We start from the raw sequence: 22,797 nt of genomic DNA on the forward strand, positions 1-22,797 counted from the left end.
TTTATTCTGTGGCTTTGTGTTCTTGCTGAAAGTGATAAACTGAATTCTTACGTTTCAGGCATTTTGGTAGGGTTTGTTGTCTGTATGTGTGCACAGGTGGTTTCTTCTTGAAGGCATGCTGCTACCATTTGTTCACTCTTCGTGCAAAGAAAGAACAGAGGAAATACAGAAAGCTTCGCAAATCTAAGCAGCAGTGGAACTCTAAAATAATTGCGTGGCTCCAGAAAGTGCATTAGAACATTTCTGATGACTTTACCTGAATAATCAAATCAGTCAGTAACGTTGACGGCCAGAGCATGCAGAAGTGGATGTTAAGTCACTGTGCAGAAAAAAAAAATCCACATTTAATCATATGAAAAGTCTTTTGCTAAAACTGCCTAGTTCTAAATATTCAATTCTTTTACCCCTCCTTCAACAGCTGTTCTCAAATAATCTAAGACTGATCACAAAGGTGTAATCCAGTACCAAAAGCAGCCATCGGTTGTAGATGCATTTTAATGTGGAAGGAGTTATTCAATGATGCCGGTGTTCTCGTATACTCAAGTGCTGCAGTGCATCTTCTAGCAGCTGAAGAACATTCTACTGAGAGGTGATGCTTCAAAATCTGGGGCAGAAATGTAGCAAATGGTGTCACTGGAAATTCTGATTAGGTTGCGTTGTAATTGATAGAGAGAACATACACTGAGCCATGCTCATTCTGAAAAGGAAATGCACTGTAACAATTTACCCCCAGTTGTATTGTTTTCTGTAATTCAACTTCAGCTCTTGGATTTCTTTCTGCTTAACAAATACAACTATACAGAATGGAGCTGGTGCATGTGCACGGGGTTACCTTGATATCTATAATAGACTCTGTCTGGATTTTACATGTTGATGTGCCAAAACCTTGAACGGTGTTTTATTTCCATATCTTGTGTAACTATGGTGAAATATAATCAGAGCTTTACAGTTGTATGTGCCACTTCAACTTCAGCAGGTTGGGATTGGTTTTTTTTTAGTAAGATTGTATGGTTTCTGGTTAAAGTGTATGGTTTGGGTATTCTCTCTCCAGCCCTCAAATATGGAGAGGAGCTGAGAAGAATGGTTTCAGAAAGAGCTATCAGGACTCTGTTTCACATTTAAGCTGCCTAAAACACCTTAATATGCTGAAACCTCTTTGATGGTGTTCCAGCAGCCCCTGCCTTGTCTGCACAGTTCTGCAAGTCATCTTTGTTGCGCTGCAGAAATAAGGACATATGAGAGTATTGTTATTTTGTCCTACAGGGAGGAGACCAATTTGAAGTCGTTCTATCCTTCCATGGACTAAAAGATAAATTTCAAATATTTAAAACAAGCATCTTTTTTAGTGGTTTAAAGATGCAAAGCCCAATTTTGCCTGTCAGTTTTAGTTGCCATATTTGTATAATTATTTACATTTGCTTGAATTTCTGCAGTTTTCTTGAACTCTCAAAGAAGCACAAAGGTTGCATGAAAACATTGCATGAGACCTGCAATTAAAAAGTGGTTTTAACCTATGAGTGTGATTTACAATGTTTTCCTGTGTTTGATTTGACAGTGGGATCCCAGGGACTCTAAGCACTAGGTACACTGGAGGTTTTTTCCAATGTGTATGCTTTTGCAACTAAAGGCTACTTTTCAAATTCAAGGAAATGATGAAAAATGTGAAATAACCCCATGGCTTCCCTCTGTCACAGCTGTGCATATGACTGGGCATAGGTGCATGCATGGATAATAAATATAATTTTTGGTTAATTGTTAAACAAGGATGGCTTCTGACTGTGCATATCAAATCATTCTCATTGTATACTGTAACGGTATCTTGTAAACTTGATGGCTGACATGTATTTTGGCATTTTTCCACAGTCTCTCATTTACACAGACTTTCAAAGAACCCAAAGTGTTTACTTTCTTACAGCAGGTCTCAATGGGTCACAATCAGGTTTTCTCTAAAATAAATATTCTACGCTGTGATTCAAGTTCAGCTTCGTGCTTTGGAAGAGCTGATCTGGACAAGACTCCTGAGCACAGAGAGGCCTGGGCTGTTTGGAGAGCAAGACAGACACCACAGCTATTGCCTAACAGCTGCCTACAGCTTCCCCATCCGTGTTCGGGCACCTCTGGTCCCTACTGGCTGCACTGTGGCAGGTAAGTGCCGTGCAGAGCAGCCTGCAGCTGCATAACCAGACTGGAGGGGAGGGGGAGGTGCTGGCATGGCTGAAGTCTTCTCACCATCTTTAAAAACTGTTGTTTGCTGAATTTTTAGATTAGGTAGCACAGGAACTAACGGGACACATGGAATTCCCTTAGCTGGGACATGTGAGCCCAGGATCTTACCTATTTCACCCTCTCTCTGGAGCAAGTTGTTAAGTTTTGTCTGTTTTAGTTGGCTTCATGCTTGCAGGAGTAGCCAAGATACAATGTACAGCAGGTTAATCCAGTAAATCCAGGGTATTCGCCCAGAATAAGCCTATCACAGTGTTGGCAAGGTAATGCTTAGCTAAAACAGTTCAAAAAAAACCAGGGCTTCTCATTGTTGGCAGTGGCCTGAGCATGTTGGATGTCTGCAGAATCCAGCACAGCTCCTGGGTGAGCTCCTGCAGTTCCATGTCTGTATGGAGGGCTTCTGCGTGCAAACCCACACATCAGCACTGTGGGTCCAGGCATCGAGTTAAACTGTGAGGTCATACTGGATTTGGATGCTGTGAGAACTTGAGGAAAATTTGGGGAGAGGGTGAGCATATGGCTGTGCTTTGTGTGAGAGTGTGCCATCACTTACACCAAAGTAAATGGCAAATGATTGCAATGGTTGCAATAGTAACAAGAAGGAAAAAAAAAGAGGAGAGGGGAGAATGCAGCAGTTGTTCAAAATGCCCCAATGCACGTGGCTGTTGTTTCACTTACAGACACAGGTCCTGTGCTGCCCGGGTACCTTGGAGGCATTTGGTGGCAAGACCAGACGTTGCTGCTGCTGTGTTTGCTGCACGCTTTGTCAAGGCCCTCAGTGCCCATGCAGAGCTTCTGAGGGCAGCTCATGGACTCTCTCAAGGGGGTTGTGCCCTTTGGTTTGCCAAAAGATGAGACCCTCTCCTTTCCAGCAAAGCCTTGATGTTGATGACTTCAGCTCTAACAAATTCCAACCATCTACTTCTGTTGTCCTTAGAACTTGCCAAATACATCACACCCTTGTAACAAATGCTTTTGAGGAATACTGTGCCCAAGCCAACTCCTCGGTTATGAGCTTCCCTTGAGTTCAGTGCAGCAGTGTTGAGGCCAGAGAGGTTACCAAAGAGTTTTTTTTTATTTCAGATTCTCCCATTTCTAACGTGCTTGTAAGTGACACTGCTGAGGTAGGAAGTGGAGGCTGGGGCTGTTTGGGCAGCAGGAGTGTGCTGGCAGAGCTGGCTGAAAGCCTAGAGTTCATTCTGGTGGGTCCAGTGTGTGCTATTGGCGCGTGTTAGCATATGGCTGAGTCCTACATCATTCACATGCACATGTGGAAATACATATTTCTATTTCTAAGGAATCTAAAGGGATAACTATTTGTCATTGCTTTCAGGCCAACCTCAAGTTGCTAAACCTCTGCTGCGTGCCCAGGAAAGGCTTTTTTTTTCTTCTGTCTCTTGGGCAGGACCCTTCCCTCCTGTGTGGCAGCACTGTGAGCCCAGCCCTGGCCTTGGCTCAGCATTCACATCTGCGGGTTTGTTTGTTTATGACCTTCTCTATGGCTCCCAGGGCTGTAGGATGTAAGTGCCTCGCAGACACATGTTTTGATCCTTACTACACCCTTGTGAGGTTGGGATGTGTTTGTCATCCTCTGTTTACAGGGTAGAAATCAAGAACCAGATCTTCCAGTTTGGAAGAGCCTATAGTCAGTGGCCGTCCTGCCTGGAGCAGCTCTGAAATACTGGAGTGTTTCTGCAGTGAAGGGTAAGAAGCCAAATGGGCTCATCTGCTACCACAGGCCCAGCATGCATGAAGCCATGGGAACAGTCCCTTTGCAAAAAAGACATGTCCCAGCCCCCCTGGGGCTGCCATATCCCCACAAGGATCCACATGGGAAGCTGCCCTGTGGGTGCTGCAGCAGCACTTAGAAAAATGCAGAGTGGCAGTGCCTGGTGGTTTTCTGTTGGATAAGAGGTTTTGGGTGAGTATCCAGGTCAGCAGACTGCGTGGAGGTAATCAAAAGTGACACTGCTGGCGAGCAGGGCCTGGCTCTGCCAGCTTTCCCATCTCGTAGCCAAGGCTGCGGGATGAACCAGCCAGGAAAACAGGGTTACTGCTTAGTTTTCTTTGGAGATTGATCTTTTATTCCAATCATTCCTATATGAGGTGCTTCAGGGTGATTTTTTTTTTCTGTGACAACCCAGAAGAATTTTATGAGATTTTTTTAAGCAGTGTGCATGGAGCTCAGTTTGACTGTAGGTGTGTTGCAGTATAGGTGAGCTCAGACAGGTAGGAAACCTGCCTGGATTCTTCTCCTTTATTATGTTATGTGTATGTTTACAGCTCTGTATAGATGCATTTTTGTTGTAATCATAGTAAGCACTAGAGCCGTGAGAAACAGTATAACTGAACAGAGACCAGGTGAAACTCCCCTGGTTTTAGGTTTCATTACATACTGGAGGCTCAGGCCAGGTTTGATGAGGTTCATGAACCTCTCTCTGAAGCTGGGCTCAGTTTCAAACAGTTCTGGGCAAAGTTTCAGGTAAATCTGGTCCAAGTTTTGAGTAAATTTGGAACAAATTTTAGGTGAATAAGAGATGATTTATGATTTTAGGTAGAAACCATACATACTCTGAAGTCTTAGCTTGGTTTCACTCTGTAACCAGGAAATCTTGGCATTTTGGCTAAGTTTCACTTTGATCTTGAGTTTTGACCCTAAACCCAAAACAGCTGGGACAGAAAGGTGAGTCCTGTGAATAAACAGTGTAGAAATGGGTTCACTGGGTGGAAGCCCAAAGCCCTGCACCACACTGAGCACACATGTGATGCTCTGCCAGCAGCAGAGGTGTTCCCATGCTGAAGGTAACGCTGCATGTCCCACCAGTGCTGCTTCTGTAAGTTGTCCAAACAACTGAGCCTTCCTCAAAACTCTGAATATGAAGTTGCACGTGCAGTTTCTAAGCCTGGAGTACACTGACTTAAGATTTGACTAATGCAACCACAATCCAGTCCATGCTGCATGTTTGCATTTTGAAGGATAAATTCAGATAAGAAATCCATGCAGGGGAATAAGGCCAGGGTCCTCATCCCCGTATTTATGTTAAAACATGGCTCGCATCCAAGCTCACAGTGGGAGAACAGACTTTCTACCTGTTGCTTCAATGAACTCTTGCAATTCAGAGCACTGCAGCATCAGTTCTGCAGCCCAGAGGCGTCTAATGGGGCTACAGGTGTCATCTTGCCAATCTTGCCAGGTCTACCACTGCATGGATACCCAGAAGACAGAAAAGAGCCCAGAAGACTTTTTTCATGCAGATTTCTTTAGATTCCTTCAGGAGTTTTAAAGGGATCTCCAGACAGAAACTTGTCCTTTTAAATAAAAAAGTATGTATCATCATTAAACCCCTTGATCATGAGATTCTTTTTGTGCCAAACATAAACTGTAGATGGAAAATATTTGAGCGGGATCTGGCTCCAACTACCAGGCAAAATATGAACAGCTGAACTGGGAATGTAAGTGCTGAATCCAGAGAAGAAGGTGATAGCACAATTTGCTGCTGCTTTGAGAAACACGTGGCTGAAGGGATGGGCAGGAAGGGAGAAGGAAGGTGCCAGTGCGGAGCAGACAAGGAACCGCACTGTCAGTCTGTATTCACATCAGTGCAAAGCTGAAACAACAGGAAACGAGGAGAAAGCAGAAAGGGCTGCAGCTCAGCAGCACTGGCTCTGCCGGCTGCAGGAAGGCTGATCAGAAGTTTTTTGACATGTATCAACAGCCATCTGCTCTCGTGGTAGCCAGCTCCACCAGGCTACAAGCTGTAGTGCAAAACCTTCTCCCTCAGCTGGTGCTCCTGAGCCAACAAGCACTTGATGGGGCTTTTTTACCACATCTGCACTAAAATGGATCAAGTGAGGAGAGAGGAGTGTCTGCTCAGTGGGTTACTGTAACTGGGGTACAGTGGGAAGCTCTGGGACTACCAGGCTTTGGGGCCTTGGCAGTGATGTTCCTGGTCTACGTTCTCCACTGTTAAAAGGACAACAGGAACTCCTTAGGCAAAAAGCATAGCAAGGAAGGTGGTTAAAATGACAAAAAGAACAGAGGAACAGAGTTTCAAGCTTTGCTAGATGGAGAACTATCACATACTTGCCATATGTGTCCAGGTTTCCTTCTGTGTGCAGTCAAGCAAACGATTACTTCTCCCTCTTTGCTGCCTTCCTGCTGTGTTCATTCCTTCATGAATGAGCAAAGATTCAAGCTCACCCATTTCATCTGAATCCAGAGGCAGAGGTCATTGCATGGGGCAAAGCTCTCCTACTTGCTTAACAGCTCCCATCGCCGCTAGTCTCTTACTCAGCTGGGAAGGGTATAGTTATTTCAGCTGCTCCAAGCTCACAGATGTGATCCATGCATGGCTGGTTCACAGGATGGATCTGGAAGGCAAGGTCTTTAAGATGAGCAAAACCTGGCACCCGTCTTTGCAGTGCAAAATTTGTCCTTCTGAGGGCAGTTCCATCTGTGATACTGCAAGCAGAACTGGAAAATATGTTCTAGAAAGTGTTTTCATTTTTCAAATCAAGAAACTGTGCGAATATTCAGCAGGAAAAATGCATTTTTTTGGACAAAAGTTTTATCTGTTTGTTGTGGCTTAAGGGCCGTGGGACTGTGGCTCACTGTGGCTCATCTTTGGAGGGCGCAGCCTATTGTGGGGTGGGTAAGCAGTTACCAAATGAGTCAAACAGAAAAATCCCCAAAGCACATCAGAACCAGATCATTATGTGATCTTAGCAAGTACTGAGTGTAGACTAATAAGTCCTTAAAGACAGTTTCTCATTTTGAATTCAAAAGTGTAATGAGGCAAGAAGGTTAACAGATTACCCACTCCCCGTGTTGAAACTGTACTTGCCAAAGGCATAAAACCCTTCACCAAAAGCTTTTCATTATCAATATTTAATTGCAGTTTTCAAATCTGCCACTGTAAGAAATCTCAGTGCTTTTTCCAAGTTCTCACAGTGCTAGGAAGTAGCCCCGGTAAAAGAAATGAAGCACTTCCCATAGAGCTCTTCCACCAAATCACCCTGGAGATGAGGTGCTGCCATGCATTAGATAAGTGACCATTTCTACTCCTGGGATACAGCTGTGCTGTGAAACATCATTCTGGAGCTGGAGAATCCTGCTCAAGCCAAGGAAGCACAGCATAGATTGGTGGAGGTATGGAGGGGAGTGTGAGAAAAGCTGCCCAAGCAGACCTGCTCTTCATTTTCAATCACTGTATCATGTCCATATTGCACAGATTAAAGCTGAAAGCAGCACCTAGAATGAAGGGGAAGTGAAAAAAGAAAAAAAAAAGGCTGAAAAATACCACTGTGCACGTTCTCAGAGCACAGACAAGATGCTTCTTCTCAGGAAATAGAACTGCATTACAACTAAGCCAACTCTGTGTGAACTTGCCCACTGTTTGTTTGCCCCTGTAATTTGATTACATCACTTATGAGGCTGAATTTACAAAAGTTCATGTTGTCATCTATACATAGTCTAATAGTCTACCACACACTCCTCTACCCCTGAATATGCTGGGAACCAGAGCATTTTCTTCTCCACAATGACAGCATAGATAAAACCATGGAAGGAAATTGTGGGTCTCAACACAACCGCTGGGCCCAGGTTGAAGGCCAAGTCTGGCAGGAGTTGCACAACACTCCGGCGGAAAAGGCCAATTGTGTTCGATTCACTCAGCTAACAAACAGCACAGTTCTGGGTTCCCCACAGAACAGCCTGGAATCCATTTGAAAGTTAGAGAAATGGTAAAGGATTTACTAAGTGGGACCTCTTTACCAGTCCCCTAAGCAGTTCTCTTGTGTTCCTCATCATCTCTATCCAAGGTTAGTCCTATGAGGTGAAAGAGCACGGAATCCTGGTTTTAAAGTCAGCAGGGCTAAACCCCAAACCCTGTAAAGTCTGCAAGAAACAGAACTCTCCGTTTGCTGTGAATTTCAGCTTTGCCTTCAACTCATCTCACTGAGGCAACACAACGCTGTTCAAATTCACTGCAAGATCAAAGTCCTGCAATGATGGTTCTGCCACATCCAAACTGTTCTGGTATGTGCTAAAGCCATTGGTTTACAGCATGTGCTGCTACCTGTGCAGGAGCAACGAACCATGAGGCTGACATACATCTGCTCCACAGATGGAACTCACTCAGCTGAGATTAGCTGTGGGCAAAGAGTTATTTTGTGCCCTCTTAGTACAGATCTGTCCAGAGATGCTCTTTTGGGCAGCCTCCTTTAATGGCAGGCAGGTTTGATCAAGGGTCACTCTGTGTTTCAGAAATGTATCAGCAAACTGATCTCTTATGAGCCGGTGCCTTGTTCAGAATAGCTGGGTTGTGTTTATAAAGTGAAATAAGAAGGATGATGGTTGATCAGTACAACATAAACTATAGCATGGAAACTGAATTTTGAATGAAATGCACAGACAAATCATTTATCCTCACCAATACCCTCTCCATGTTTCTTATCCTGGTAATTGAGACCATGTGTTGTGCTGCAAACAATAACTATGGGAAATTACTCATGATTCTTCCTTCATAGACTTGGGAAATGAAAGTGATGGGAAGTATGATCATCTTAATTTTTTTTTTTATGTTAACAGCTCTAAATTATTAGGGTGGGAAGAAAATGTCAATAGAACATAAAAGTGCTTTGTATAATGTTCGCATTTGCTCATACTTTCAAATCCACTGTGGCTTATTAGTTCATGGGAAAAATGACAAAAAGGAATAAAACCCAGAAAATGAATCCAGTATCAACATCTTGACTCTATAGTAACAGAGAAATTGTAACTTGTGGGTAAAAAGTGACAATGTTAGGAAATGTTTGTTGGGCAATTGTGGTGATTAACCCTCTCCATCCCCTGGCATCTTCAGCTTCCTGCCAGCCTGACACATTCCTATGGATTAAAGAATGTGCATTGCTCTGTGCTGCTCCATGTATTAGAAGCCTGGAGCTAGTGAGGCCCTTAACCTCTGTTTCAAGAGTTTATTGCTCAGCTGTAAAAATTCTCCCAGGGCTGAAACTTGACAGAAAAAATGTCTCCGCCTGGGAGGAGTTTCAGTTCTGAGTTTGGTTTGAATTAGTTCAGCCCTTTTCCACTTGCAGAAGGACAATGGAGCAGGAATCCCTTTCTCTCCTTTCTTCTTTTAAAATCCTGCCAGAGCAGTACACACGACAGGCAGCACTCAGACCACAGTCCTCTCTGCAGCTGCAGCACAGGGTCAGTGTTGGCTGCTGCGGCAGTTCCCTGCCCTGTAACAGGCCAGACTCCATCCCTTTCCTTGCTCTGATGCTGGCTCAGACAGTGGCTCATGCCTGCTCTGAGCCGAGGTTGCTGAAGGCCATCTTGGCTATGGTGCAAACCGGGGAAATCCGCCCTTGCTGCTGTTCCTCGAGGGACTGGCTTGCAGAAATGCAGAACCACCAGTGCCACACCTCCGTGGGGTTTTGGCTTTTCCCAGAGCTGGCCAGTGTGCCAGCACAAGCCTGTCCTCCTGTGGTGGAGGTGCAAGTCGGCTCCGGCCGGCTCCGGGCTTGCTGTGCAGTACTGGGTGGTAGGCTTCCCAGATAAAGAGCTTGGCTCAGGGAAGCTGCTCCCTGCAGACCTCTGCCTGAGCCAGGGGATTCATTTCTAGAAGCAAGAGTGCTAAATCTATTGCTCTTCTTGCATGAGCTGCCTGCAGGGCTGGTAAATCTATTATAACAGTCAACGCTTTATGAATGAAGTCAGACCCCACCAAAGTCAATAGCAAAACTGATTTCACTGGAGTAAGGTTTTACCCCAACCCTCAAATCGCCCGTGGGAGCTCACCCATGCTCAGCACAGCCATCCACAGTTCCAGTGGGAGAAAGGAAACAGAGCAGAGAAGTGTCCAGGTGCTTCCTCAGCTGATCCTGGGTCCTGCTCAAACGGATGTGCTGAGCACGCCACTTCAGCAACGCTGGCAGGCCTGGCTGTGAGATCAGTGTGCGTCTGAAGTGGCTGACAGAGATACCTTGGCACAAAAGCAGAACCTTATAAGTTATTGGAGTATTGCCCTGAGCTCTCAGAGGGCCAGAGCATAAGTAACAAACAAATAAAATTTTCTATGCATGGAGAGATATCACACCCTCGACTCAGTGCCAACAACCCAGCCTCTCTAGTGACTGCACTGCATGCATTTAACTGACTGAACAGCTACTTGATATCATCCAGAACAGCTTATAAAATTAAACATTATTAAACATAATGGCAGACACATGACCCTTGCCAACACTTATTTCAGTAATCATGATATGCTTGCCACTTCACAAGTCTGACCTGTCACTTGAGAACTCAAATGGCCCATAACTGAAGGTGCTTTATCCACCTACAGGCTCAGGTCTGTAGCTAGATACCACGTCCAACTTTTTTACAGCCACTGAACTGCTTCGTGCTCATACTTTCCCAGCACCCCAGCACATACAACTCCTGGTGACAATATTTTCCCACCTGCCTGAGTAATTGAACAAGCAAGGTTAGCATCTTATTCCAGAAAATAAAGCTAAGGAAGTTACGTGCTGTTATGTAAGTTATGCTGCTGGATTCTGCTAGTTTTGCTGACTTTCCCATACATCTTCATTTGCTAATCTGACCGTAACATTTCCTCCATTTTGAATTCAAGCAACTTTTCTTCTTTGATACTTTAGAGTTGTCCTCCCACCAATCACAGGGGAGCTCATTTCTAAACTACGCCATGGGATTTCAGATACATGGAGCTCTTTCACCACCAATATTGGGTGGAGAGTTCAAATCTGAGATAAAAGCAGCCCGTTACTGAAAAGGCATGAGTTATATGTGAACTTTTTAAATGTTTTTTAAGACCTAAAGTTCAGTTGGGTTCAGTCCCTGCAGGGACAGAGCGTCAGTAACAGATCCTTCCCAGTCACTGTGGTCTAACAGAGGTGAATCTCATGCCCCATCCTTTCACTGGGATGGTAACTAGCCCGCCTGTCACTGCCTGCTTTCCTAGAAGGCTGTGTGAGCACAGCAGCTGTTTGACATTTACCACTTCATTGCGTTTGGCTGCAGTTGACCAGTAGCTTTGCAATTTACAAGGAGGTGCTTAGGCATTAACACAGAGAAAGCAACACCAAGAACTGAAGTTAGCTCATGGCTTATAGCCTCCATGAAGTTCAAACGTGCAGAATTCGCCGCAGTTTCAATCAGCATCATAGAAGAGATTTCTTTCCGCTCCTCTCTCTCTCTCACTATAGAAGCTAATTACAAAAGTGCTTCTTTCTTTTTTTTTCCTTTGAATCTGAAGTTTTGTGAATGCCTTCTGTTTTGTTTTTTTGGGGGAGGTAGGTTTGAAACAGTCCTTGTGCTGAGACAGCACATAGGTTTTTACTTGCAGCCAAATACATATCAGGTTGGACTCTGAAAATCCTTCCATTATTTTTATTTTCCTTTCACTGCTTGGGATGCACAGTTCCTTTCTGCTTTTCATGGTCACTTCAAAGATCATTTTCCAGTGTTTCATGGCTTCAGAATCATTGCCCAGGGAAGGTAATGGTGTCCAAAAGAGCAATCAGACTAAGACAAGAACTCCTTCAGCTTTTTCAATGGAATCTATGATCCCTTAAGATCAGAAGAAGCAGATGGCATAAAGCCAAATTTCTTTTTAAGCAAAACAGAAATAGAAATGGATTTCCTTGACAGCTCTCAGTACAGCATGGTGTAATATAAGCACCAAACAAGAGGCACCTGCTTCCTTTGCAAAGCAGTCAGGAAAAGACCCCTGTGTATGCAGCTTGCTCTGGGACCTAATTTGACTTATTTGTTCCACCTGATGTTTAGATTACTAAGATAGAGAACAGTCAACACTTGTGGATGTAACATGGGTGGATAACTGAGCTGCTCTCTCTGCACTTGGGGTTTAAGGAGTTCAAATAACTAAACAGAGTATTTTAAACAGCTGTATAAAATAGCTCCTGCTGATCGCTTTTAAGTCCAGAGGTGATTAATTGTAAGGTAGGAGCCTGTGAGGGGTTTAACAGAAGGAGACATTCTATGTGGGCCACAGAAAGGACACAAAGCCCCTGTGACCTGGTCATCTATACCTGATCTAGGAAACTGAATGTATTTGTCGCAGCGAGCAATGGAATTCCCTTTGTCCCATGGAGTGAAAGTCCAGTGATATTAAAGGCTTTTCCAGAGATAATTCTTTTCCTTATTAGTGACACTACAGTGAGTTGGAGATCAAATACAGCCTAGAAGGAAGCATAATAACCCTTTTCAGATGAATAAAATAAAATAAAATAATGCAGTGAATGTAATAGCTAACAGAAGATGAGTGTGTTAGGGTTAAATCCTCCACTGATTAACACCTAAGTGAAATGCTAAGAAAGACTTGCTGGTGTTCCTTCTCATCCAGAGGATGATCTGCTCTCAAATGGCTTCCCAGCTCAAATTTTACAGTTTCAGGAAACACGTTGTTACAAAGATTGTTAGCTCGAACAGAAGTAAGCACAGCTGTACCAAACCTTCCCTGCAAGTTCTAAATCAATGAGTTCAGAGAATCCTTTATTGCAGCAGTTTGCCTCATCTCTTCAGTGTGCTGTCTAAGGGTTGTGGGGTTTTTAAAATGTTACAGTGTGAATCTTTCCTTCCTAGTATAAAAAAAAATCTTTATATAACCTTTGGAAGTTGCATAAGCAAGAAATGTCTGTTAACAGCTGCAAATGTTTATGTAGCTCTCCTGTGCTGGAGAATGCTGGCAATTCAAGGTGGCTCGTAGGAGACTGGCTGGTGTGAACAGCTGCAGCCAATAATTATACCCTGCTCTCCTACACCTACTTTCTGGACTGGTAGGATTGCTGAACTGATCTGATGAAGAAAGTAGTATCAATGCGTTCAGGCTTTTGAGCTGTTGGAGATGGAAGTAAGTTCTGTTTTTCCAAATCTAAGCTGTTGTTGTAGCTGGAACAAAATCTATCTTTGCAGGTAGTGAACCAGTTCAGTTGCCAAGAGCCTTTGAGAAACACACAAAGAATGATGTGAAGCCTAGGTTTAAGGAGCACTTCAAAGTACCTTTCAAGCTTAGAAAAAACTTCTCTGATTCTTCTGAAGACTGAAATTTTTTATGAACAAAAGCTTTCCTCTTTTGGGGAGGCACATGGGGGATGAAAAATGGTTCTCTGTAGCTGCTGCTGTCTAGTTTGTGGGCTGAAAACATGAAGTGAGAGGGAGGGATATCTAACCTGAGAACGGTCTTCCTTGATTGTAGTAAGGTAAGCAGTACTGAATCTCTGCTGCTCTGCTGTCCTTGGCCTGTACCCCACAACCAGAGCTGTACTGGTGGTGCAAATTTTTAAGACAGACTTTAGAAGACCCTAATGTCTTGGTACATACAGCAAGATACAGGTCTTAGAATCCCCACTAATGTGGATTCTGTTTTTTGTTTTCTGTTGTCTGGTTGCTAGATAGAGGTTTAGTATTAATTTGTGTGTTGATAATTAAAACGTTTAAGATATTAAAGGACAAATCACCCTCTCCTGGAATTAAAGACTCATGATACAATCTCCTGATCCTCAGTGAGTATTGCATTAGTCAATTTGTGGGCAGTCAGTAACTCAATAGAAGCAAATTATGTAGTTATGCGGGAATTCTGGTTTTTGGAACGGGCTGAGGTTCCCAAGCTAAGGCCCAACACTGCTAGGGTGTGTCATTTACATGAGGCACTTAGTGGAAAGAAAAAGCTGTGATGCCACATCCCTGGTGCTTTCTGGAGAATAAAATACAACAGCAATATTGCACTGAGGTAAAAATGAGAACGAACAGAACTTCTTATCCACTAAGAACTTTTTTATACAGTGAGGGACCAACTTCCCTAAACAGGCTTTCAGCTGTTCAGTTAAATGTTTTACTGATGGCTATTTTAGGTCTGGAGATTATGAACCTGAGACTAGATTTGTGGTGATTGAATGTCCTGTTTGCACCTTCAACTCCATGCTTAAAAGTTTTACAGGTATCAGTATAGGTCCCTCGAGGCAGGACCAAGCCTTACTCCTGGTATCCACTTACACTTGCTCTGTCTTAAGTCTACAGCTGGAATAAAAGTAAGAGAATTTTAGCCCAATATCCTCATGTCAGTCCAACCTGAAAGAAGAAGGATGATAACAGCCAAGAGCTTAAGGCTCAAACTATTTCTCTCTATTCATTCAATTTAAAAATAGTTCTGTTGTTAAATCCAAGTCTGAATGTCGCTAATTTCAGTAGAGTTGGGATTTATCCCACTGCCCTTCTGAGGAAAAAAAAATTGCAGCTACCATCAGTACTGACATAACAACCTAGTCCTTCTTCATGCTCTCTAATGTGCTTCAAATTCTTTCTGCCATCAGCAGGAAATACGAGACAAAAGTGGATTGTGACAGAGCCAAGTAATAATCCACTGAAGTCACAAAACATTAAAGAGGTCCTGATATAGCTTTTAAATAGCAACTTTTTCACTGCTAAGTGACAGATTCCTCTCTCCCTCCCACACCTGCCCAGTTTGTTCTGCTAAATGTCAGAACGCTGGCATGTGTGGGCCCCTACAGCCTGCTTTCAACTCCAGGTAAGGCTTCTCCACACAGCTGTTCTGCTGCAGATGTAAAGGTGCAGAATCTAAGGTACCTTCCTAAATCCACAGTGGGATGCGCCTGGGTGAGTGGGAAACTGCAAGAGGTGCAACTCCCAAACTCTTATTAGAGTTATACCAGTGCTGTTTTGTTTGTTTTATCTTATTATGCTATACAATAGCAAAAGAAACAGCTTTCATTTTATGCTTAATGATTTAAGTAAGCAAATACAATATTTCAAACACTTGTTACAAAAGAACAGTATGGCTGTGTCCAAAGCTGTCAGAACAAATGCATTTTGTAGCCAAGAAGAATCCACCCAAAATTTACTGTATGAGGTATGAAGCAATAACGGGACACGCTGATTCATCAGCTGATGAAACCAGAAGTGCCCAGTGTTGCCCAACGGAGGGTTACTCAGGGTTCTAATGAAGTGTTTCTCTTGCATAAAAGAGAACAGATGTAGCCAACCTCATAAGAAAGAGAGCTATGACCTGCTGTGAGCTCCCATTGGGCAAAGTTTCTTTCAGATCTGAGAAATTGTTCCAGCTGAGTCAGAATATTCCTCTCGTACCACCGTACTTCTGCAGGCTAGACTTCCAGATTCAGATCTGGGTTGTGGTGGGCTGTGTTCTACCATTTTTCATCTAATTGCTGTATTGGCAAAATACCTTTAGGCCTTGTGAGCTATTGGAAAACTGACCGCTAGATGAGGAGCTCTGTTCTATGGACCAACAGAAACATTACACAAAGTTGTTTTGCCCTTAAGGTTAGTGGTGTATCTCACACTGAGAATCGAGCCTTGTCACCTTCCCAAGTTCTTGGCAACAATAGATGTCACAAACCTTCCTGCTGTGCTTTGAGGTGTAACTAGTTGTGCTGGCTGCAGAAGTAACTCCTGACCATGGGGTAAAGTAGAAACTCTTGCCCTTCAAGTGAAGAACAAATGACGAAGAGGCTTTTGTGAGTCTGTACCAATCTTTTACATAAGAATATGTTGTAGTGAAGAGAGAGTAAGGCTTCTGTTAACTTAGATGGCTGGAGAATAGGGAAGAAATATTGACATTGTGGCTGACTGAGGATTTCTAGATGAATTCCTGCAACTCTTAAGTCTTCAATTCATGCTAGATGTGCTTATAAATTCAAACATCTTGGGTAAACAGTACAGTAGGTGGTTGCATATTGCTTAACTTCTGCACTCAAGTGAGCAGAACACTGATACCACTGCACTTACTATATGCTGATGCAAGTGTTTCAGGGTATCTTGGTCTTAGGCCCAGGATGAACCTAACTGCTGCGACAGGGCATGTTCCCATTGGCATTCTTGTCCTGTCACCTCATGAGTGGAGTTACTTGTTCAGTAGTGTTAGATTCCAAGTTCAAAACCAGATATTTAATAAAGCTTCCAGGAAAGCAATACCACTGTGGATGTCAACAGGGCCTTCAGCATCAAAGGCGCAGAATAAAATTATAGATGGAAAAGACCTGTTAGGTCATCTACTCAGCCCATCTGCCAGTGCAGAGAACAATCTTGCAGTCTGCTTCTCCCCTTCTTTGTTTGTACCAAGCCAAAGGGGTTTCCACTGCTTCCCTTGGGAAAGCATGACATAGCAGAGTAGCTCTTGCCCTTAGGAGCAACTTTGAGTTTGTGAAATAACAGAGGCTTTCTAAGTCTCATTTTGATGGAGGAAAGGAACTCTGAGAGAAGGACCTTTAGTCTTATGACTATATGGTATCTCAGATCTAAGTCTCGATTAATCATTTTTTGTGTACAGATCATATGAGGATAAGTGTCCCACCCCACAGCTGTCTTGTTCAGTAATTATTCCTTAGACAGATTTTGTCATCTTTAAGTAGTAAGTAGTGCACAAACCCTAAACAATTCCATTTCACATGGCAAAACTTCAGAATTTGCTGTAATTAATGTTTGAAGTATTCTGCCTGACTCTTATACCTTTTAATTGTGCTGAAGATCTTTAGAAATTAGCAATCTGATGTCCCAGAATCCCATAAAAGTCATTCCAAAATATTTTCTTGAAAAACACTCCACAGATGTTTACTGAAACCAACTGTATCTATAGACAGATGACTTCTGATGGTTATTGATTTAAGACTTATGTTTTCATTCAAATTCCCTGTGCTCCCTTATACTGTTGATAAGTCATAACTTTCTGATGTCTTTATCTCTTGTGAGGAAATGTTTCTGGCCAAATACATGAAGTCCTTTTTGGCCTCGTGTATTGGGCATTAAATGACAGGAATCAACTCTTTTTCAAAGGAAAAAAAAACAAAACTTCTCCAGCTATTCAAACCAGTAGCCCTCTGCCTTTTGTTGAAAATCTATGTATTTACAAACTGTTGAAGTTGACTGTGGAGATCGTGCTGAAGGACCACCATTACCCTCATCATTTTGATGAGGGCTGTTTGGCAGTCTGCAGGATAATGTTTAAAAACGGTTGTAGAGTTATGGAAGACTATGGTTAGTATCTTTTTGTGACTGTTTGGGCTGTACTCTGCGAAATGAGCAAGGATTCAGAAAAAGCTGTAGTCTGACTGTCACTTTGGCTGTGGGGCTAGGGGGGATTTGAATACATGAAATGCCTTTGTTAGCAGTTGGATTTAATTTCCTTTTGTTTAGCATTTGCACAGGGCTCAGTGTAACACAGTAATATAATAAGAAAGCTTTGCCAGCAACAGATTTCAGGAACATGCACAGGCCACTGGGACTATGTAATGTACTTAATTACGGGTCAGCATTAGAACAGGCAACTATGGTGCAGTTGTAATGAAAAGGTTTTCCCTGAGCTGTGTTGGCATATCCTTTGTAGTACTAAAGGATGAAGTTTTGCTCTTAGGTCTAACTTTTGTTTTAAACGACTAATTTGTAAGCATTCTTTCTTTGTGTTGGCTACACAGAACTCTATCTGTTCTTTACTGTTCATTAGAAGTGATCAATAGCTATTCAAACATTCCTAGCACTGCTTGCTAGCTGATGAAAGGCCCGGAAAATGAAAGTGTGGCAAACCAGAAAGTAAAGAGCAATGACCAAAGGCATAAGGAGAAAAGCTATTACCCAGGGAGACCCAAGGAATTATGTCACAGCCAGATAGTCCTAGTTTCAGTGTTACATTGATCTGTGGCTCTGTGGCACTTGATGCTGACAGTTGAAATGTAACGGAGGCTGGTGGAATAACCCATTTGATGGGCAGATATCACTAGCATACAGCTTTTTCAGTGCACACTTGCTGTGTACCACCTCAACACTGGGATAAAGGTGACAGACAACTGTGGCTTTGCATGAATTTCCGAATGCCAGCTTGAATGGACAGTATTCCTCTCTTCATCCAGCTGCTCTACTATTTTGGCATCTCATCAAAATTTCCAGGAGTAATTGCAAATGAATAATCATTTTTCATTTAGCTTATACGCAATCCTGGCACCACTGATCATCTAAACACTTGCTTAATATATATGTAGATATGCCATCAACATATGTTCTGGATTTTTGAAAGGCAAACTTCAGAAATAAAGGGTCATAGGTGGAGTCCAGTGCATTATTACTGTTATTGATGTGTGCCAAAAACATTAAAAATCATCTTTATTATCAAGAAATAATGATGTAAAAATAAATAGGTCCTGTTGGTAAGCAGGTGCCCAGGAGCAGACAGGAATGGGGAAAAAATCATAATCCTCTTGTAGGAAATCCAAGAAGTGCCTGAGTTGTGTTTTTCTGCTTGGCCTAGACTGTTCTAAATGCTATGTATCTCAAAGGCCTTGCAAATAAAAAACAAATGCCAACAGTTACCTCTCCTACAGAGCAGACTTCCAGCCTGCTCAGAATACAGTGGTGAAAGTTTGCCCAGGTTTGCTTGTTCTATTGGTAAAAGTCTTAGCTGGCATTTGGGAAAATGGCGTTTGAAAGCTCTGTGCATGGGGCCAGGAGTGGGACACAATCTATGTCACGCTTCCAGAAAGAACAGAAAAGTGAAGTCCTCTTTACAGCTGCTCTTAGCCAGAAAATGATAAAATGATGTAGAACGCTGCTGCAGTTGAGTGAGGAACAATGTCCTGACAAAAATGCTTGCTGCCTCTCCAGAGCAGCAGGTTGGCTTTTCATTCAGCAGCATTTCAGCACTCTTCCAGGCAGTTTTACCCTCTACTATTAATGAAATTAGAACAAAAAAACCTCACCGTGATGATGATGAATCCTCACTCCATTTATACACAGCTCTCTCTTCCTCTCCATGTCAAGAGAGCCTTCAATTCCCTATTGCTGGCTCCACAATTTCCTGGCTTTATCACAATTCCTTTTTCAGTTCTCCCACACTGTCAGTGCTTTAAAGGATGTTGAGAAGAAAGGTAAGAATATAATTGAAATTTTGTATTTCCCCCTCCAAAGATCTCCTTTTATTTTGTCCAGCATAGCAATATATAGGCTGGCAGCAGCCAAAGAAAAGCTGTATTCTTGCAGAATGTGAATGGCCCAAATTACCTATAATGGTTCTGACTGTGGCTCAGAGGTAACTTGTACCTGCAAGTGAAACTACAGGAAAATAAGACCTGCGTTTTCTCTGCTGCTATGAAGACCTGTGAGGTGAGCTTCCCTGATGTTATCCTAAGGGAAGGTACCTGTAATTTGTCAGCAACTGAAGTGCAAGTTGGCCCAAGCAGGAAGATTACGGTCAGGAGTAAGGCGTTTTAGCAAGGCAGTAGTGAATACCACATGCTCTCTAGGCTCAGCGCACACAGTCAGCTTAGTTGCAAAGGAAGGGGAGAAGTTTTCTTCCAACTAGGACATGCAGTTATTTTGTCTTGGCCACTTGGAGACAACCTCTCGGACTAGCTAGGAATCCGTAAACCACAAAACACTCATGCTAGAAGAATCTGGCTAAAGATGCTACTTTTGTGACTGTTGTTTTTTTTTTCTTTTTTAAAACAAACAAATTCCTTTGCAGTAATCAATAGTAATCAAAAGACAACTTTCTTCAGTTCAAGGGTATCACCTTTAAATGTTAAGGCTACAAACAACGTTAGTACAAAACTCCTATTTCTGTTAAAAAATGTACTATATAAATATTTTGTAAAAAGCTGATGATTAATAGTAATATTTTGTGACATAAGGGAGAAAAGCAAACTTTGTGGAGAAACAAGCAAGTGTGCATAAGCAGCTCTCATTTGTTTAATTAAGTATATTTTTTCATATTAAAAGCAGTAGTTACTTTCTGGATAGTGGCTCTCAAATTATAGAATTAATTTGTCAAGCTCTCAGACCTGGCAGGGCAAAAGATCTTCTTGCTGTGTTGTGACAGAAGGGGAAAAGCATAACTACTTTAGTAAGGAGCTAAATAACCACAACTTAATGGAGAGAAAATGTAGGAAAATAATTACATTAATTCACTTCAGACCTGATCAGACCTTTAACCATGCAATGACAGACATTCTTAGCCCAGCAGCAGATCCAAATTTACACTTTGCAGAATAACATCCTTACTGAGCTAGAGGTTGCCAAGGAGTTGTTAGTGAGGGAAGTGCCCTGTGTGCCAATTCCAGCAATCAGTACGGCAGGACAGTCTGCCCTATATTTCCAGACTTTTGGTACCTTACATAACTAGGTACAAAATACAGTTTTATTTCTGATTCTTTTCTTTGGAAGTGCAGTCATGTGCAATCAGGTGGAATAAGTGTGCTGATAATTTTCCTTCAGAAACTGTAATGATTAGCGATGTGGACACTTTTCTCTTTAGGCAGAAACCGTGAGGCACTGAAGCAAGCATTCACTTTTCTTGCACTTGAGGTCACAAATTTATGCAAGTCAAAAATGTTGAGCCTGCCAAAAACATCATGCTACACTCCACCAAATAAAAGGACACTGTTATTCTTACAAGGAAAGGTTTGACAGGACAGGAAATAGGCAGGGTCACAGAAGTTTACTTAATACTGAAACTTATTTAACCACCTTTAAGCCAAAATACAATGTTATTTTTTCATATACGTATTTATATGTATATATTGGGGAGGAGAGAGAGAAATACAAGTAAGCTATTACAGGAGCAACAGTCAGTACAGAAGGTAGGGAGCTTTAACAAAAATTCATGCAATTCAGGTTGCTGTACATCACCTGTCTCTACTGGGTTAACGTGCATTGAGGAAGTTTTAACTTATGCCCTGAAACTGCAGCAAGAGGAATTTGATTTAGAGAATCCAGTGTGTTTTACCACGCTATATGCTTATTGCCATTACAATTCAATCTTTAAGTAAACTGCATTTCTCTTAAAGGAATGAAGGAGGAGGAAGAGCAAAATAATATGAAAGATAGGAAAAATGTTGCTGTTCATTACAATTTTCCATTTTTGTTGAAACACAGCAGGAGAGCAAAGCCACAGGCTTCTCTACTGCTCTTGCATGCCAGGAGGGATTATGCAAACACTGCAACCACCCAAATCTTATTTAAATTATAGTCATTGTTCCCCCTTTAATGGTTATACTTTTGCCTGCTTTCACTCAAATATTGCTGCATCTTGCTTTCTGCCAACTTAGTCCCACTGGGAGTCATCAACTCTTAATTACAGACGAACAGATCTCTGAAAAATACCTTGGACAAAAAAGTAGAAAAGAAAGCAAACCTTAAGTGCCATCTAGTGGCCGAATATTAAAAAAACATCACATCAAAAAAATTCTGACCATGACACAGGGCAAACTAGCTGAAATGAAGGAGCAGTGCTTGAATTCACAACCAGCAAAGACCTGGTTAATTACTGGGGAACCAGGAAAAGGTAAATAGCATCTTTGCGGTAACTTTGAAGATTTTTAGCCTTAATTGGAGAGCTCCAATGGTAGGAACTGTAGATCACTTGCTCCTTCATGACCCTCAGCAGCTTATCAAAATCCGTATCTTTCCAAATTGTCAGGTGTACTTCAGTTAAAATCAGAAAACAGAACCCTTTCACACCTCAAAATGGAAGCCCACTCATAGGGATGAATCTAGACCCAATTATCTAAATTCAAGTTAGGCTTTTCCACCCAATTCACTTGGAGTTCAAGGCCAGATTTTTCTATTCTCTGATTTGTAACAAGTCAAATTCATTTCTAAAAGAAAGCAGACTGTTAGCTAGTCGTGTCCTTTTCCTTTCTCTACAGGAAAAAGCCACTTTCTGCTGCAGATAGGAATTCCTCACCCAAATATCTTCTAATAGAAAAGCTTCACGTTGCACATAGACAGCTGTACAATTCCTCAAATTTTAGACAACTCTTCTTGAAGATTTGTCCTTTCTACATATAACCAGTAATTAACAGTATAGACTTTAATAGCTCTGTTTGAACCTTTTTAGTGATAGTAGAGAGCAGACCAACAACGTATTTATTTTATATATATATATTTTTGTACAGCATTTTTACTTTCAAGTTGCTTCAGAGTTTTCAATTTTCTTCAGTGCCACGCATACAGTGACATTGGGAATTACTCCTTGGGAAGATTCTGGAGAAAAGAACCTGTATAGGTAGATGTATTCAATGTAAGACTTGATGCATATTTCTAGCTTCTTGTGGAATGACTTGGCCTAATGTCATCCAGTCAATGACACACGAAACCAGCTTTATGCACAAAGTAATTCACAACTATTTAATTTAGATAGGCTAGATCTCAAATGAAGTAATGAACAACATCAGTGCATCTACCAGTCCTTTCTTCTTTCTGCCTACACAAAAATTCTCAAACATGCCAAATTTTTAATGTTAACAAGATCTTGTTTTTGTTTTGTTTGTTTGTTTTTGCTAGGAGGGAAGAGGAGCAGCAAAACTTACTATCAAACTCCAGCAAGAAGAAATGGGTTTACAGAAAAGGATTTATTCTTATTTTAAGATATTTAAATAGTCTTTGATAACTGAAGATCCTTTCTGGCAGATTACAAAGGGAAGATGCTTAGTATCAAGATCATTTTTGCAACAGATTTAGAACCTTACTAACGTGACGTGCTTCTCACTCACGACATTGGCATGGTAAGGCTG

The 22,797-nt window shown here is 42.0% G+C and overlaps 1 long non-coding RNA gene across 1 annotated transcript; it reads right to left on the bottom strand.

The window, feature by feature from the left end:
- Window positions 1–111: 111 nt before the first annotated feature.
- LOC125698418 (uncharacterized) lies at window positions 112–19,200 on the bottom strand. The gene is made up of 4 exons (XR_007379183.1): window positions 18,985–19,200; window positions 10,025–10,208; window positions 6,308–7,474; window positions 112–319 (listed from the first exon to the last, which is right to left on the bottom strand). It is a non-coding gene; the product is annotated as an uncharacterized LOC125698418 (long non-coding RNA).
- Window positions 19,201–22,797: the final 3,597 nt, after the last annotated feature.

The sequence above is a fragment of the Lagopus muta genome, chromosome 10, assembly GCF_023343835.1.
Source record: "Lagopus muta isolate bLagMut1 chromosome 10, bLagMut1 primary, whole genome shotgun sequence".
NCBI lineage: Eukaryota > Metazoa > Chordata > Aves > Galliformes > Phasianidae > Lagopus > Lagopus muta.